Source organism: Cajanus cajan, chromosome 10 (assembly GCF_000230855.2).
Source record: "Cajanus cajan strain Asha chromosome 10, NIPB_CcT2T_4, whole genome shotgun sequence".
In the NCBI taxonomy this organism is placed as follows: Eukaryota; Viridiplantae; Streptophyta; class Magnoliopsida; order Fabales; family Fabaceae; genus Cajanus; species Cajanus cajan.
Window position 1 is genome coordinate 9,948,277 of NC_138526.1, and position 17,305 is coordinate 9,965,581.

The following is a 17,305-nucleotide window of genomic DNA, read 5'->3' on the forward strand; positions in this document are numbered from 1 at the left end:
ACGGGAAGCAACACGACTGCACGAGAATGCTTCCAGCCACGAACCAGAACGGGAAGCACCACGACTACACGAGAACGAAAGATTAGAGTGAGGCCGTGCGGTGCAGATAATAGAAGAAAAAAAGGATTATGAAGGGGCGGTGGAAAAGTGAAAACACACGGCACTGAAGGGAGGCAACAGAGATGAAAGGAATTAATTTATGAGTTAGGGTTTTTATTTTTTAAGTTCCACATTTAAACGGGTAGTCCGTGGGCTCGCAGATTAAATTTGCAAAATCCACAGACTTAACGGGCCGAACCTAAAAAGTCCATATGATTATACGGATTAAAAAAATTGGGTCCGTTATCTGTGAAGTCCGTAGACTTACGGATCGGTCCGCGGACTCGAGTCCATATACCCACCCCTAGTTGTGACATGGTCATTATACCTTGCACACGCGCAACACCTTAGTTCAGTGTCATGTATTTAGTGTTGGTGCTTTTTGTCATATGGCTCAGTACACAACTGGCTGGAAGGTTATACTATACTATGTGAAGCACGTTCTAGACTTTGGTGCAGGGATGTGCTTACATGATTTATTTAAGTCGAGTTTGTGAGGGCAAAAACACAAGGTTTTCATTCAGCAAGAGGAAAGAGCGGATTTGGAATGGCTGGTTCTAAATAGTTGGTACATTACCAAGGCTTTAGGGAAGCTGGAAAATTCTTAGAATATGCATGATTTGTGACTTGAGGTGTTAGGGAGAATATAGGAAGGGAAAGAAAGATTGAGCCTCCCCTCCCATTTGGTGTGCACGTATGGTACTTAGGTGTGAGTGTCATGAATGTGAGGGAGAGAGTCATGTGTCCCCCCCCCTTTTTTTTTTTTTTTTTTCCCTCCGTGTGTCCCTTCCTTTAGAGTGTGAATCTGAGAGTATTTTTTTTTTTTTGTTTTAAATGTCAAATTAATCATGATGAAGGGACAACATTCCAATTTTTTTCCTAAAACATTTATGACCTAAAGATTTAGGCATGCATGTTAGAAGATATTGGTCGCACAAAATCTGGAAAAAAATCTACACACTCACATTTTTTTTCTAATTTTCAATTTTATAATTTTATACTTAAGTTTTCATTTTTTGACATTTTATTTTACATATTTTTTTACTTAATTTTTGATATATTTTCGGACAAAATTGGGTTACTACAGTTCTCCCTCTTTAATTGATTTTACCAAATAATATGAACAACTCATGTTTTCATATTATTGTAGTAAAATATAAGTAAAGAAAACTCCAATCTCGTTCAGGAATTAAAATATAAGTAAAGACAATGTGCATGAGGTTCCAAAAGATAAAAGTTGTGGGTGTGGAGACCCAATGTAGGAGCATTGGACGTAGAAACCCAGATTGTAAAAAATATTGGACATAAAGACCAAAATTATAAAAAATAATGGGCATGGGGACTTGAAAGTTAAAAGTTATAGATGCGAAGACCTATAATGTAAAATACGATGGGCATGAGGACTTAATATGTAAAATGTAATGGTCATGGGGTCCTGAGATTTAAACAAAGTGAGCATATGGACTCAATATGTAAAATACAATGGGCACGGGGACAAATAATATAAAGAGTGAGTGCGGGGACACAATATGTAAAATGAGTGAACACGAGTACTCAAAATGTAAAAAACGTGAGTACAAGAAGTCAAGATTTGATAAATAATGGGCATGGGGACCCAATATGTAAAATGAGTGAGCATGAGGACTCACGATGTAAAATATGATGGACATGAGGATCTGTTATGTAAAAAGTGAGTGTTGGGATTCAAAATATAAAATTTCTTATTTTCAAAAACGGTTTATACACTTGATAAATCACCTTGTTGATCTTGGCAGGAAATTTGAAGAAGAAGAACTAAATTTGAAGGTTCTGCAAAGCTTGGATAGATCTTGGCAAGCAAAGGATACTGCAATAGAAGAATCAAAGGACTTAACTTCATTAACCCTTTCAACTCTCTTTGGAAAACGAAGAGAGCATGAGCAAAAGTTGTACATTTTTGAAGAAAATGAACAAGATAAAAAGGGAAAATGAGTGTCTGTAAAAGCCTTAAAATTATTCAAAGGAAAAGAAAAATGTGAAAACTCAAGCTCCGAAGATTCTGATTCAGAGAACTTCAACTTGCTGGTGAAGATGTTTCAGAAAATTCCTAAGAAAGAAAAGGAGTTCCCCCTACAAGTTCAACAAGAAGGCCAATAAGAAAGATGAAGGGAGCACATCTTCTTACAATTGTTTTGAATGTGGAAAACCAGGCCATATAAAAGTTGAATGCCCCAACCTTCTAAAGAAGCAACAAGAGGAAAAGAAAGGGAAGAAAAACTACAAAGGAAAAAGAGCCTACATAGCTTGGGAAGACAATGACTCAAGCACAACAAGTGATGAATTTGAATTTGAGGAAAAAAACTTATGTTTGATGGCTGGAGCTGATCAAGATACAATAGAATGCTTGAGAGCCAAAAGCTTACTATGATATCTTGATAGTGGCTGCTCAAGACATATGAATGGAGATCCTTCAAAATTTTCAAGTCTGAAATTAAAGAATGAAGGATTTGTTACATATGGTGACAATAACAAAGGGAAGATTCTTGGTTGTGGAAATATTGGTAACTTTACTTCCTTAACATTGATTGAAAATGTATTGCTTGTTGAAGGGCTGAAATATAACTTTCTTAGTATAAGCCAACTTAGTGACAGAGGATTTAAAATTGAATTTGATAATACTTGTTGTTTAATCTGTGATAAATTGACAAAAGAAATTAGATTCATTGGAAAAAGAATTGACAACATTTACATGCTAGACTTAGAACATTCAATCACAATTTCTAACACCAAGTGTTTGATAACTAAAGAAGATAATATTTGGCTTTGGCATAGAAGAGCTGCACATATACACATGGATCATTTAAAAAAATTAAGTATAAAGGAGTTAGTAATTGGATTACCTAAACTCAATCTCAGCAAGGACAAACTATGTGATGCTTGTCAAAAAGACAAGAAAGTGAAGGCTAGCTTTAAAAGCAAAAATCTGAGCTCAACTTCTAGACCTTTACAATTAATTCACATGGATTTGTTTGGTCCTTCAAGAACCATGAGTCTAGGAGGGAATTACTATAGGCTAGTTATGGTAGATGATTATTCAAGATTCACATGGGTCATGTTTCTTGCAAATAAGAGTGAAGCTTTCAATACTTTTAAGAAATTTGCTAAGCATGTTCAAAATGAGAAAAATACAAATATTACCTCAATTAGAAGTGATCATGGAGGTGAATTCCAAAATGTTTTGTTCCAAAAATTCTGTGAGGAGCATGGCATTGATCATAATTTTTCAGCACCTAGGACACCTCAACAAAATGGGGTTGTGGAAAGGAAAAATAGGTCTCCTGAGGAATTAGCTAGAACTATGTTGAATGAGACTAAACTACCTAAATAATTTTGGGCTGATGTAATTAACACAACATTACATGTGTTAAATAAGGTTCTAATTATTCCTATTCTAAAAAGAACACCTTATGAGATTTATAAACGAAGGAAGCCTAGTATTTCATATTTTAGAGTATTTGGTTGTAAATGTTTTGTGCTGAATAATGGTAAGAAACTACTTGGAAAATTTGATGCTAAAGCTAATGAAGCAATTTTCTTGGGTTACTCTACAAATAGAAAAGCCTATAGGGTATATAATAAGAGAACTCTAGTAGTTGAAGAATCAGTACATGTTGTGTTTGATGAGACCAACCAACAAGAAACAAAGCAAACTAAAATAGAGGACTTAATTGATTTGCTTGATCAACCTCTCCTAGAAAATGAACAAAGTGAAATGCCTAAAGAGAGTGAATCAAATGAAACCATTGAAAAGACAAGTGAAAAATTGCCTAAGGAATGGAAAACTTATAAGGATTTATCAATTGAAAATATAATTGGAAACATTGGTAAAGGAGTGACAACTAGAACATCCATCAAGAATATTTGTAACACTATGGCTTTTGTTTCACAAGTTGAACCTAAAACAATAGATGAAGCACTACATGATGAACATTGGTTAATGGCTATGCAAGAGGAACTAAACCAATTTGAAAGGAATGAAGTTTGGGATTTAGTGCCATTACCAAGTGATTATCCAATAATTGGAACTAAAAGGGTATTTAGGAATAAGCTTGATGAATCTGGAATCATTATAAGAAATAAGGCATGGTTAGTGGCCAAGGGGTATAATCAAGAAGAGGGAATTGATTATGATGAGACTTTTGCCCCTATAGCAAGGGTAGAAGCCATTATATTACTACTTGATTATGCTTCAATAATGAATTTCAACCTATACCAAATGGATGTAAAGAGTGCTTTTCTAAATGGTTTCATACAAGAAGAAGTTTATGTGGAGCAACCACCTGGTTTTGTTGATTTTAAGTATCCAAATCATGTGTATAAACTTAAAAAGGCACTTTATGGTTTGAAACAAGCTCCAAGATCATGGTATGATAGGCTAAGCAAATTTTTGATTGAGAATGACTATGTTAGAGGTAAAGTAGATAATACATTGTTTGTGAAGAAATTTAAGAATGATACAATGTATGTTCAAATCTATGTGGATGACATTGTCTTTGGATCTAATAATCTATCTCTATGTAAAGAATTTGCTAAGACCATGCAAGGTGAATTTGAGATGTCCATGATGGGAGAGCTTACATTTTTCTTGGGGTTACAAATTAAGCAAATGAGTGACGGAATCTTTATAAGTCAAAGCAAGTATTGCAATGAACTATTGAAAAAGTTTGGTATGAAAGGGTGTAAGGAGGCTGCAACACCAATATCAAACTCATGCAATCTTGACTTGGATGAGAAAGGGATAGCTGTTGACAACTCAAAATACAGAGGTATCATTGGATCACTTTTATATTTGACAGCTAGTAGACCTGATATAATGTTTGTTGTGTACTTGTGTGCAAGATTTCAGGAAAATCCAAAAGAGTCTCATATGAAATATGTTAAAAGAATTCTTAAATATCTAAGAGGAACAACAAATGTAGGACTATGATATCCAAAAGGAGTCTCACTAAGTCTGACAGGATAGTCAGATTTAGACTATGCTAGGTGTAGACTTGATAGGAAGAGTACAAGTGGTATTTGTCACCTACTTGGAAGTGCACTTGTGTCATGGCATAGCAAAAAGCAAGAATTTGTTGCTTTAAGTACAAATGAGGCTGAATACATAGCCGCTGGCAACTGTTGTTCACAAATTCTCTGGATGAAACAACAACTAAAAGATTATGGAACTGAATTGAACAAAATTCCTTTAAGATGTGATAACACAAGTGCAATCAATCTCACAAAAAATCCAATCTTACATTCTAGGACAAAGCATATAGAAATAAGACATCATTTTTTAAGAGATCATGTCCAAAAGAATGATTGTGTAGTAGAGTTTGTTGAAACAAATAAACAATTAGCTGATATATTTACAAAACCTGAACCAAAAGAAAGATTTAATCAATTGATAATTGAACTTGGAATTATCAATGAGTCTTGTTTGAATTGATTATGAATGTGCACTTGAGTGTGATTGTTTGAATAAAAATTGATTGATATGTGTATAAAACATTGAAGTGTGGTTTATAAAAGAGAGTTTTAAGAGTTGAAATGGATGAGGAAAGTTTTATAAGGTTTAAAGTAGTGAAACAAAACTTTTCTGAAATAATCGATTATTGTAAAATTTAATCGATTATTTTAAGTAAGACTAGGCAAATAATCGATTATTATGAAAATAATCGATTATCTGGGAAGGTTAGAAAGAGTCAGTCTCTAGAATAATCGATTATTCTGGAAATAATCGATTATCTAGGAGCAAAAATGAGACAAGAGTCTCTACAATAATCAATTATTCCAAAAATTATTTAGTACAGACAAGGTTTTCAAACTAATTTTACTGATACAAATAATTAATTATTTTTATAGATAATCGATTATTTACGTGACCCTTGGTTTTCCATACGGTTTTTGAACGATTTTATTCGCCCCAACTCCCAACCTCCCACCTTCCTTCATAAGTGGCACAAACCCTAACCCTAAGCATTTATCTTCATCTTCTCTATTCCAAATCAAGAACCCGTCTTTAATCACAAAATGGCCTCATCTTCCAAGAGAATCAAGAAGCTTGAAGTCAAGGGGAGCAAGAGACCTCTGCCCAAGACTATTACTTTGAGTGGTATGCAGATAGGAGAATCATTCCTTCAAAGACTTTGAAGTTGGAGTGGTTCAAGAGTGAGGGTTTCAGTTTTCCTCCTCTCTTGGAGCATCAAGAGCTTGGGAAGTTCTTAGAGCTGGAAGGTCCATATTACCCAGAATTTATTAGTCTATTTTTGTGCTTCGCCTCGAGTAATGAAGGAATAATGCAACCAGTGGTGAAAGGAAAACTCATAAAGCTTGATGGACCAACTTTGAAAGAAGTGGCTGGGCTAAGTGGAACGAGAAGTATGAAGCCCCAACCTTTTAATTTTGGTGACTTTGAAGAGCTAACAACCTTTAGGGATTGTCAAAGAAACTCGGAGACCACAAATTACATCAAATTTCTAGCTGGAGGTATGAAGAAAAACTCTAGGTTGATTTCTTTTATAATTGCATGGATGCTTAAACCTAGGCTTCATAATCATGCTCAAATGTCTAGAGATAATATTTTGTTGATGCATGTAATTAAGTAAAAGGAAAAGATAGACTAGGTATCTGTTGTGAATGATTGTATCTGGAAGGCTAGGAGAAAGGAGGATGGTCCTATACCCTATGATTTATTGTTATCAAGAATATTTGAGAAGGCAGGAGTAGATCTTAAAGGGGAGAAAAAGATAATACTCCATGCCTCAAACAAGATTGAAAAATCTTCTTTGCATCATATGGAGATGCTAAAATAAGAAGATAAATGGGTATTAAAGGGTGATGTTCCTCCAATACCAGAACCGGCAACGGACGAAGATGGAGTTCCATCTCATGATGAGGAACTGCCACCTCAAGTGGAGCTTGAACCAGAACAAGAGCAAAAATCAGAGCCTAAGGCATTTTCTCCGTTTAAACAAATAATGATCAATAAGCTTGATGATTTGGTTTGATAACCTTGATCATGAAATTGCGATGATAAAAGCTCAAATGGGAATGCAAGATGATTCGAAGTGATGTGCGGAGAATGTTCTTTTTTTAGGAGATCAAATTTTAGTTTTAAATTTTTAGTTCAAAATTTCAATTGGGTTGTAATAGTTTTAAGGTATGAACAATTTGGTTATTTTGATTATTTTGGTTTGAACAATTTTAATTTCTGGAGAAATTTAAATTTGGTGATGTTTTTATATTTTGTTTGGTATGAATTCATCATGGTTACATTGATTTGAATTTTGATATTGCCATATTTTGATTTGAGCATTGGTATGCATTTTTGATTGAATTGATGCACATTTGTTAATGTTTGCTGGTGCATTAGAGATTATACTTATGAGAATGTGGTTGAATCAATTGTGTATGAAATACATATGTGTTAATGATTAAATTCTCTGATATGAAATCTGGTATTAATTTGGATATATTGGAACAATGCCTATGAAAGGTTTCAGCTGAGCAAGTAACTCTTGTACATATATCTATACATGTGCAATCTGCAAAAATTAGTTCCCTATCTCTATATATATATATGTATACCTATTTTTTTTATGTTGTCCAAAAGGGGAGAAAGGTTTGAGTTGTTTTGCATGTCTGAATATTAACAAGGCATAATAAGCTACAATGAGAAATGCTAGTTTGCAAAACATATTGGTTTGTCATCATCAAAAAGGGGGAGACTGTTGAGATTCATGGGGTAATGAATCAATTCATCCCTGAAGTCTGAGAGTTTCGATGATAACAAAGGATGGATTCTAAGAGTTTTGATGATAACAAAGAGTTGAAGCTGACCAAAGACACAAACCAGTCAAGAAAGGAAGATATGAATATCATGATTTTTAATAGGAGTAGCTCATGAGTTCTTATGTGTTGTATTGTTTTGATTAGTTTATTTTGCATGGGTATGCTTTGTACATGAGTTAATCTTAATCTAAATTGACTGAGAGTGAGTGTGATGTTGATTTAAAATACTTGGAAAGATTTTTGAAGTATAAAATTGAGTTTTTGAAAACTATCTCAAAATAATCAATTATCATTAAGTGTAATTGATTATTCCAGCAACAGGTGAAAAGAGCCTTGCTGTAATAATCGATTATCTGTGAAATAATCGATTATTCCACGAAGTACCCTCTAGAATAATTGATTATCCTGTAAAATAATCGATTATTCTGTTCTTGAGTGGTTTCCAGAAATCATGAAGAACGAAATAATCTATTATCCTTTAAAATAATCGATTATCTGGATCTAAAAACTTTATAAATAGCTTTCACACTGAAACTTTAAGAAGAGAGATGAACTTAAAACAAAAGAGAGAAAAATTGATATTGTGAAGTCTTTGTGACCTTCTTGGAGTGTTTTCTTTGTGAAACCAAGAAGAGAAACATTTTGTGAAATGCTTTGAAAGAGATCATCATCATTACTACATTCTTGGGAGAGAAAGATTAAGATTTGTTTGGAATTCACAATCTAATTTGTTCAGCTTCCAGGTGAATTCGTTCCTTTAATTCTTTGTGTAATGTGTAAGGAAAATCTTGAGTAGGTGTCTCAAGTGATAAAGATTTCTTGTAGTGGGTTTCTGCAAGAAGTGTTTTCTTGGGGGCAAGAAAGTGGTTATCTTGAATGTAGGAGTATATGCATGTGTGGTATGCTTGTAAAACTTATTCATTAAGATAGTGGAACAAATCTTGATCAGGTTATGATTGAGGACTAGATGTAGGTCACATGTGGAGTGGCTGAACCAGGATAAAATACTTGTGCATTCTTCTCTCACCCTTATCTCTTACATTGAGCAAAATCTTGATTGAGAGATAAAATGGTTGATCTTGATTAATATGTTTGTATGCTTAATATTGCTTTAAACTGAATCAAAGTATTGCATATTAGCTGTTCTTAAAACTGAACTTAATCAAGATTAATCAAGAAAGCATATAAGACTCATTCCCATTGGCAAGTCTTTCAAGAAACTTCTTTGAGAATTCATATTAGAAAAGTTTAAGTTGAAATAAAGATCCTTAAAACTCTGATAAATTTTTTAAGTGTCATTGAATCCAATTCACCCCCATCTTGGATTGAACCATTCTTTTCTACCAGTGATTCCCTAACCTTTGGCTCTCTTATGACTCTTCTAGGGGTAGGTTGATAGTATTCATCTATATTCAAACTTCCTACCTCTTCTTGGTTTGTGGAACTTTGGAAACCTTTGTTACTTTTTTTTTTTTTTTTTTGTTTTAGCTTAGCTAAAAGTGTTTCTTATTGTTTTTTAACCTTTTGTATCTCTTCTTCGAGAATAGCAAGTTGTACTTCCCTTTCTATTATTTTTTTTTCTTTGGCAAGTACCTCTTGTTTCCTCCAAAGTTTTAGTGATTTCAACTCTTTAACAAGGTGAGAAAAACTTTTTGGTGAGTCCAAATCACTACCACTTTGAGAATGGTTACTCATGGTTAAGTTTTCAAGAAATTTTTTAATATCCAATGCAAAAAGAAAATATTTTTGGATTTTCTAGGAACAAAACTAGCACTTGGAGGTCTAAGTATACAAATTGCACTATCAAGGGAGGGGAGCTACTAGGAGCCACTTAATAACCAAATCTTTTCAAGTGAAAATTACTAAACCCCCTTGTGGTAGCTTCAATTCCACAAAACTTTTCACAAAAACTTTGATGTTTAATGATTTTCTTGACTTCTATCTAAACATAAGGAATTAAAATTATACACAATCTAGTTGAATTTTCAAGAGTAAAACAAACAAAGGGAAACTAAACAATAGAAAAGAACAAAGCTTAACAAGCTAGTATGTTTCCTAAGTGGAAGCTTGAAATCATATAAAATTTTCAAGCCACTTCCACTAGATTTACACGTGAGTGATCTATAAAGATCTAGATATACCTGACTAGCTTCTTAATACTCCCTCCAAGCTTTTACAATTGATTAAAATCAACAAAAATTGCAAGGAAAATAAACTAGCCTAAAAACATAATTTTGCAACAAAAATTGCAACTTATTTAGAGAAGAATTTGCTTTGTGACAGATTTACCAGCAACCAAAATTGGTCACTAAATCCATCTCTAAGCTGAGTTGCTTCTTGGATTCTTACACCTGCACAAGGAACAAACTAAGTCCTGAAAATTGAAGGCCTCTTCACAATGAAAAAGGAAGGATCACACTTGTGAAGGTTATTTAGGAGGTTCAAGGATTTTGGTGTTGGTTGATTTCCAAATCCGACTAGCCTTAGAATCCTTGTCCTTCCTCTAGGTTTTGTGAGTCAATGTTTACTCCCTTTGCAAAGGTTTGATGCAACTTCCAGCCAAGAATCCAAGGATAAAAAAATAAAATGCACAATTAGAAGAAGGCTAAACCAAACTGATGGAGTAGTTCCTTCCATGGATGATGATAGTGGTTGAAAGGAGACTCCTTGCCCTTGATCTAGGTTCACCAAGGGGTAGACAAAGGAAGGTTTTTGTGGGACAAAAGGGAGATGGGCGTGAAAGGAGGTGTTGGGCGGAAGCATATGGTGAAAGGTGTTTGGGTGCTCACAAGGTTGGCTCACTCCAAGTGAAGGTGGAGGCCACTCTAGGTTTCCTACTCTCCAAGGGTGGAGATAGGAGGGGGTTAGACGAATCCAACCTAGTGACTAAGGAAGAGATGTTGAGGCATAAAATGCTCACTCAAAATCTATATATTCCAAAGTATTTACAAGTGGTGGGGTGTTGGGTATTTATAGGAGGGGAGGCATCTAGGGTTGCATTTGGAGTAGGCAAATGCATTCCAAATGAAATGCAAATGAACCCTAGATGCAACTTGGTGGCCAAGGATGGAATCTATGGGTTTAGATTGGCTATATCTAGGTGCATGATAAGACCATGCAACCTTTGCCCTCCACTTGGGCCTAAGCCTTTATAACACCAAAAATAGGTCCAAGGTCACCAAAAAATGCGTCACCTCCTAATGTTAAACCCTAGCCCAAAATTAAAACCCTAATCATCTAGAACACCCCATAATACAAGGGTAAAATGGGAAATACAAAAGAAAATAAATTCTAAGTCCTAAACACCCCAAAATACAAGGGTAAAATTGAAAATACAAGAAAATAAATTCTATGACTAAAATACCCCAAAATACAAGGGTAAAAATAGAAAATAAAATAAATGCTAAAAAAAACTTAGGAGCTAAGGTCCAAAAATGGCCTCACTATCCCATTCCTCTTGCCTCCTTTAGTATATCACCCCTTGGTCTTCTCGGCCTTAGTGTTATTCCATCATTCCCTCCCTCTTGAAAAGGATTTGACCTCAAATCAAGAGGTTCTTCATGGTAGACGTCACGACCAACAAAAACATAAAAGTAAGCATGAGAGGTAATAGTATACGATATAGATGGAAAGTGCATCCTAAGAGGAGTGCCACTAAAAATGCTAAAAAGATTTTCTAAACTAAAAAGACTAGACTCCCTAATGCTAAGGATAGGATCCTCCCCATGATGAAGTCTAGGTGTATAACCAAAACCTAAAAAGGTAAAAAGACTAAAACTATAGCACACTAATGTATGAGTCCTAAAAACTAAAATATCTTGTTGGAAGTGCCCAATGTAATGTCCTAGGTATGTATTGGAAAATAAAGAAAACTTAACTAAAAAATTACCTAAACAACTTAGTATTGCATAATTTGTTAGATACATAGGAAAAAAAGGTGTTAAGAGGAGTTTAGAAAACTCATATAATCTAAGTTTGTCTTGTAGAGAAGTATCCAAGTTAAGTCCAAATAAATTTGAACTTCCCTCAAGAGCAAAAATAGAAAATAGGACACCATGAGATGTATCCAACAAATCATACAAATCTAAAGTTGGGTGCTTTATGAGGACAACTAAAGTAGAAAGAGTCTTAAAGAAAGAAGGCTTATCTTCCTTGGGCACCACCAAGGAAGTAGCACAAGAAGTGGGACTAAGTGAAGTCCACTTCTTCTTCACTAAATCTTGAAGTTGAGATTCTTTTTCTTTAAAAAGGATTTTTTTTTGAATCTCCACTTCATGACTAGTGGCAACGTGAGAGAAAGAGTTAAGGTCTTGATGAATAAAGAGAGTTTCTTTTAAATAATTTTCAATGGGCAAGTGACTCTCTTCAAGCATAAGCCCTTTGGAGGAAACATTATCCTCCTTACTCTTCTCTAAGAGTGTTGGTTGTGTTTCATTTTCTAACCACTCTTGAACTTTCTTTATACTTTTATTTATTTTTTCTTTCTTTTCTCTTTTCTTTTCTTTTTCTTTTCTTTCAAGTTCTTCCTCTCTTTTTGTATTTTCTTCCTCATGCATACTCCTAGGAACGCTAACTTCTTTGTCCTTTTGAGATCTAGATGGAACAATCCTAGGGTGGGATCCACGAGTTTCTACCAACTTTGTAAGTAAATTTCTTATTTCCTTATTATTCTTTTCAAACTCTTTTTCTTTTCTTCTCAACTCTTCCTCTCTTTTTATATTTTCCTTTTCTTTTTTTCTTGGGTACTCTTTCAATTCCCTAAGTTCATCCCTAACACTAGACCTAGTACTACGAGAATTATGACCATGGACACTAGAATGATCACTCATCTTTGATCAAGAAAAGGTTTTCACAAATTGTTTTCAAAGGGGTTAGAAAAGTTTTCACAAAGAGTGAGTGATAAAATGGTTTTCACAAAAGGTTTTCAAAGTGCAAGATAGGTAGGAAAAGGCCTAAGTGTACAAAGTGAACTTTCAAGGGGAGGTGGACTACAAAGAATCACTTAATAACCAAGCCTATCAAGTAAAAATCACTAAGCCTTTTCTACTTTTCTTACAAAACAATTTGGCACAACAATAAAGTGTGTGTGTGCACGTTACCCCTAGTAGGCAAAAGCAAGCCTTCTAAACGGATTTGGAGACAAAGATAAAAGCCTAAGCAATTATACTACCAAAACTATAAAACATGCAAAAGGAAAACACTTAAAACATATTCTAGTCGAGGTCCTAGGTGAAGGTTTTCAAATCACCTTCAAACTACACGAAGCTAAACCAAAATGAAAAGGTTTAAGATTGGCCAAATTACAAACCAAAAAGAATGAAACCAAGGCCCAAAAACACACTAGGCCGAGAAGAAGAAAAATTAAGCAAAAATTATGAAAAACAAAAGTCTTGGTCTTCAAACTCCTCCACTTGGGGTTCCTTCACAAAGAACAAACTTGTTAGTCCTCTCCAAGTGTTTAACACTCCTTTTGTATGGTGGAAATCCCTCCAAAGGCTAGGTTTGGATTCGGTTCACTCCTCCACTCAAATCCACCAAAGGTGTGCTAGTTTGCTAGAGAAGTTCTTCACCTACAAGTAAAGTGAAACCAACCCAAAGAGCAAGAGTCCAAGAAATAAAACTGAAAAAGCACAATTAGGAAGGCTAAACTCAGAGAGAATTAGTTGAGACAAAACAAAAGAGGCCAAAGAAAAGACAAACTAAAATTAAGACTCAATAGGAAGCACACAAAAGAGTAATCCTCGAATGACACTAGAATGGATTAGTGTTTAGTCCACTTGCTTAAGTCTTTTAATTGATTCGTTCCAGCCACCTTTAAGGTCTCAAAATAGGTCAATAATGGTCTTAAGTCCAACTCCAAAAAGCATAGGTATTGGTCCTGTCGCCACCGGCCCGAAACGGGCTTTCGGCATTCGCGAAGGATGGTTGGACTCTTTTTATTTGTTTAAAAATATGGATTGCTAGAATGACTTATTCTCAAACTGAGACCTCGTCAAACGAGCAATTTTATTAAAAGGCTCACCAATCCATGTTAATCCCAAGCGGGACCCTCCGTGGATTAGCGATTTTCATAAAAAGGAAGGGTTCATGGAGTCGCCACCAATGTTTTACCCAAAACATTGGAAAAAGAGGTTTAAGGCAATCGATTCAAAAATCGACTTCGGCCATTACAACCAGAGTCGGGTAAGGGAGTCGGTTACGCGTGGGGAAGGTGTTAGCACCCCACAGCGCCCCTTTCGGGTTCCCTATGACAGATTATTTAAAAATAATAGTGCGAAATTACTAAATTACCCCTATTTATTCTAAGCAATTATAAATTAACTATCTACATGATGACAGTTTAAATATGTACACACAGAAAGCGGTAAAAGAAGGGACTTTAAAGAGATAAACCTTTGAAGCGTGCTTTCTTATATATCTTGACAGAAATTGGGAAGCGTTTTGGCGTTCCCTCCCTCTACAAGACCGCTCGCTCCCTCCTATAAAATTTTAACTATGGAAATCCGGAGGATTTCCCTTCGACTAGGTTCGAGACTCAAGCAAATGGCTCGTGACTCAAGAACTTCGTCGGATCAACTCTCCGAGTGATTTCTAGGCAGAGCACTGCTCAAAAAAACCCAGAATACTCAAGAAGAGGGTTAAAACTCAGTGAAAAAGTGTGGAATGACGTCCAATTGACGTCATATTTATAGGGATGAGGCGCAATACGGCCTCTGGGGGTCAATACGGTCCGTATTGAAGTTTTGAACTACAATACGGCCGTATTGAATTCAGTACGGCCGTATTGAAGTTCAAAAAACCTCAATACGGCCGTATTGAGTTCAGTGCAGCCGTATTGAAGTTCAGTGCAGCCGTATTGAGTTCAGTGCAGCCGTATTGAAGTTCAGAAACTTCAATACGGCCGTATTGAGTTCAGTGCGGCCGTATTGTAGTTTAAAATGTTCAATACGGCCGTACTGAACCTTTGGGAGGCCGTATTGGGCTTCATTCCCTCCACTTTCTTATTTTTTGCTACTCTAAGACCTCTAAACCTACAGATTGTCATCCCACGGTCTTCTAAGAGTCCCTTTGGCTGACTTTCCTTTGATCTTCGAGAGTCTTCGAGTCTTATTTCCGACCCGGACAATTTTAGGGGTCTACAGCTGCCCCCCCTTTACTTAGTCAAACGGCCTTTTAGTGTACCGGCTGACAAGTAAAGGAGTTGACCCAATTGTCCGGGTGATGTGCCAACCTTCTGACTTGTAGCGTCTTCCGGTGGAAAATTGTTGAGTAGCCTCTCCAGGTTGTTGCATACCTCGGCGCTTCTGACAACCTCGGTAGCTAAGCTTACCCTCTCCAGGGTCAACTTCACTCGACGCCCGAGCCGGAAGTTGAACACCAACGTGCCTCTGACGACGCTGATGGTTGAGTACTGTCTCTCCAGACCTTGAGTACCGTCTCTCCAGACTTTGAGTACTGTTTCTCCAGACCTTGAGTACCGTCTCTCCAGACTTTGAGTACCGTCTCTCCAGACTTTGAGTACCGTCTCTCCAGACTTTGAGTACCGTCTCTCCAGACTTTGAGTACCGTCTCTCCAGACTCTGAGTACCGTCTCTCCAGACTTTGAGTACCGTCTCTCCAGACTTTGAGTACCGTCTCTCCAGACTTTGAGTACCGTCTCTCCAGACTTTGAGTACCGTCTCTCCAGACTTTGAGTACCGTCTCTCCAGACTTTCTTTGAGTACCGTCTCTCCAGACTTTCTTTGAGTACCGTCTCTCCAGACTTTCTTTGAGTACCGTCTCTCCAGACTTTCTTTGAGTACCGTCTCTCCAGACTTTGAGTACCGTCTCTCCAGACTTTGTTTGAGTACCGTCTCTCCAGACTTTGTTTGAGTACCGTCTCTCCAGACTTTCTTTGAGTACCGTCTCTCCAGACTTTCTTTGAGTACCGTCTCTCCAGACTTTCTTTGAGTACCGTCTCTCCAGACTTTCTTTGAGTACCGTCTCTCCAGACTTTCTTTGAGTACCGTCTCTCCAGACTTTCTTTGAGTACAGTCTCTCCAGACTTTCTTTGAGTACCGTCTCTCCAGACTTGTGCATACCTCGGTGCTCTCGACAACTGGGTAGCTGAGTATTGCCTCTTAGGCTTTGAGATGATTTTGTCTCCACAGTCCACGATGCTGCTTCGACGGTTTGATTTTGGTTTTGGTGCCGCTGAGGGCTGGATAACGCAGGGATCCGTCTAGGGGATGTGCAGTTACTCATAGGTTCTTGTGTCCCAACTTTCCATTGTGTAGTTGGTACCCATTGAGGAATTTCTGTTTCCTTGGGGTGTAGACACGAAGATGCTCTTTCTGAGATGAGCGGTGCCTTATGATTGGCTGACGTCCTTTCGACGTTGGTGGAGTATCCCGGTTATCCTTATTCGGGTGACTCTTTTTGATTTTCTTGGTTTTATTGCCTCTGTGTAGGCTGTTATCCGCTGGGGGATTTTGTCGTTGATTTTGATTAGCCTCTTCTGTTAGGCATATCATCTTGATGTTCAAGGATTGGCTGAATGCCGAATTCCGCTTGGGGAATGATTATTGATCTTTCGATTTTTCCTCTTTTTTGAAGGAGTGCCTCTGAGTAGGCGAATTATCTTGATGTTTGGTGTTCGGCTGAGTGCCGGATTCCGCTTGGGGAATGGTTATTGATTTTTTTTATTTTTCTCCTTTTGTAGGGGTGCCTCTTGAGTAGGCGACTGGGGATTTGGGGATCTTATGTATCCCAGAGTATTATTTTGGAAGCCTCTGCAGGCTTAGCCTCACTCAGCGCTTGAGTCAGAGAGCTATCTTCCACTGAGCAAGTTTCAAGTCCTTTGACTGAATATTTTGCTTTGGATGATTGCGCTTCCATTGGGGATTTTGACGATCTTGCTTTGATAGCTCTCGCTGGGGATTTGTTCCATGAGCTTAAGCTGAGGTTTCTCTGGGGAGTATTATTTCTGCGAGCCTCTCCAGGCTCAATTATTCTGAGAGAGTGTTATTTCTGCAAGCCTCTCCAGGCTTGATTATTCTGAGGGAGTATTGTTTCGGCAAGCCTCTTCAGGCTCAGTTATTCTGTATGAGTATTATTTCGGCAAGCCTCTCCAGGCTCAATTATTCTGAGAGAGTATTATTTCGGCAAGCCTCTCCAGGCTCAATTATTCTGATGAGGGAGTATTATTTCGGCGAGCCTCTCCAGGCTCAATTATTCTGAGAGAGTATTATTTCGGCAAGCCTCTCCAGGCTCAGTTATCTTGTATGAGTATTGTTTCGGCAAGCCTCTCCAGGCTCAGTTATCTTGTATGAGTATTGTTTCGGCAAGCCTCTCCAGGCTCAGTTATTCTGTATGAGTATTGTTTCGGTAAGCCTCTCCAGGCTTAGTTATTCTG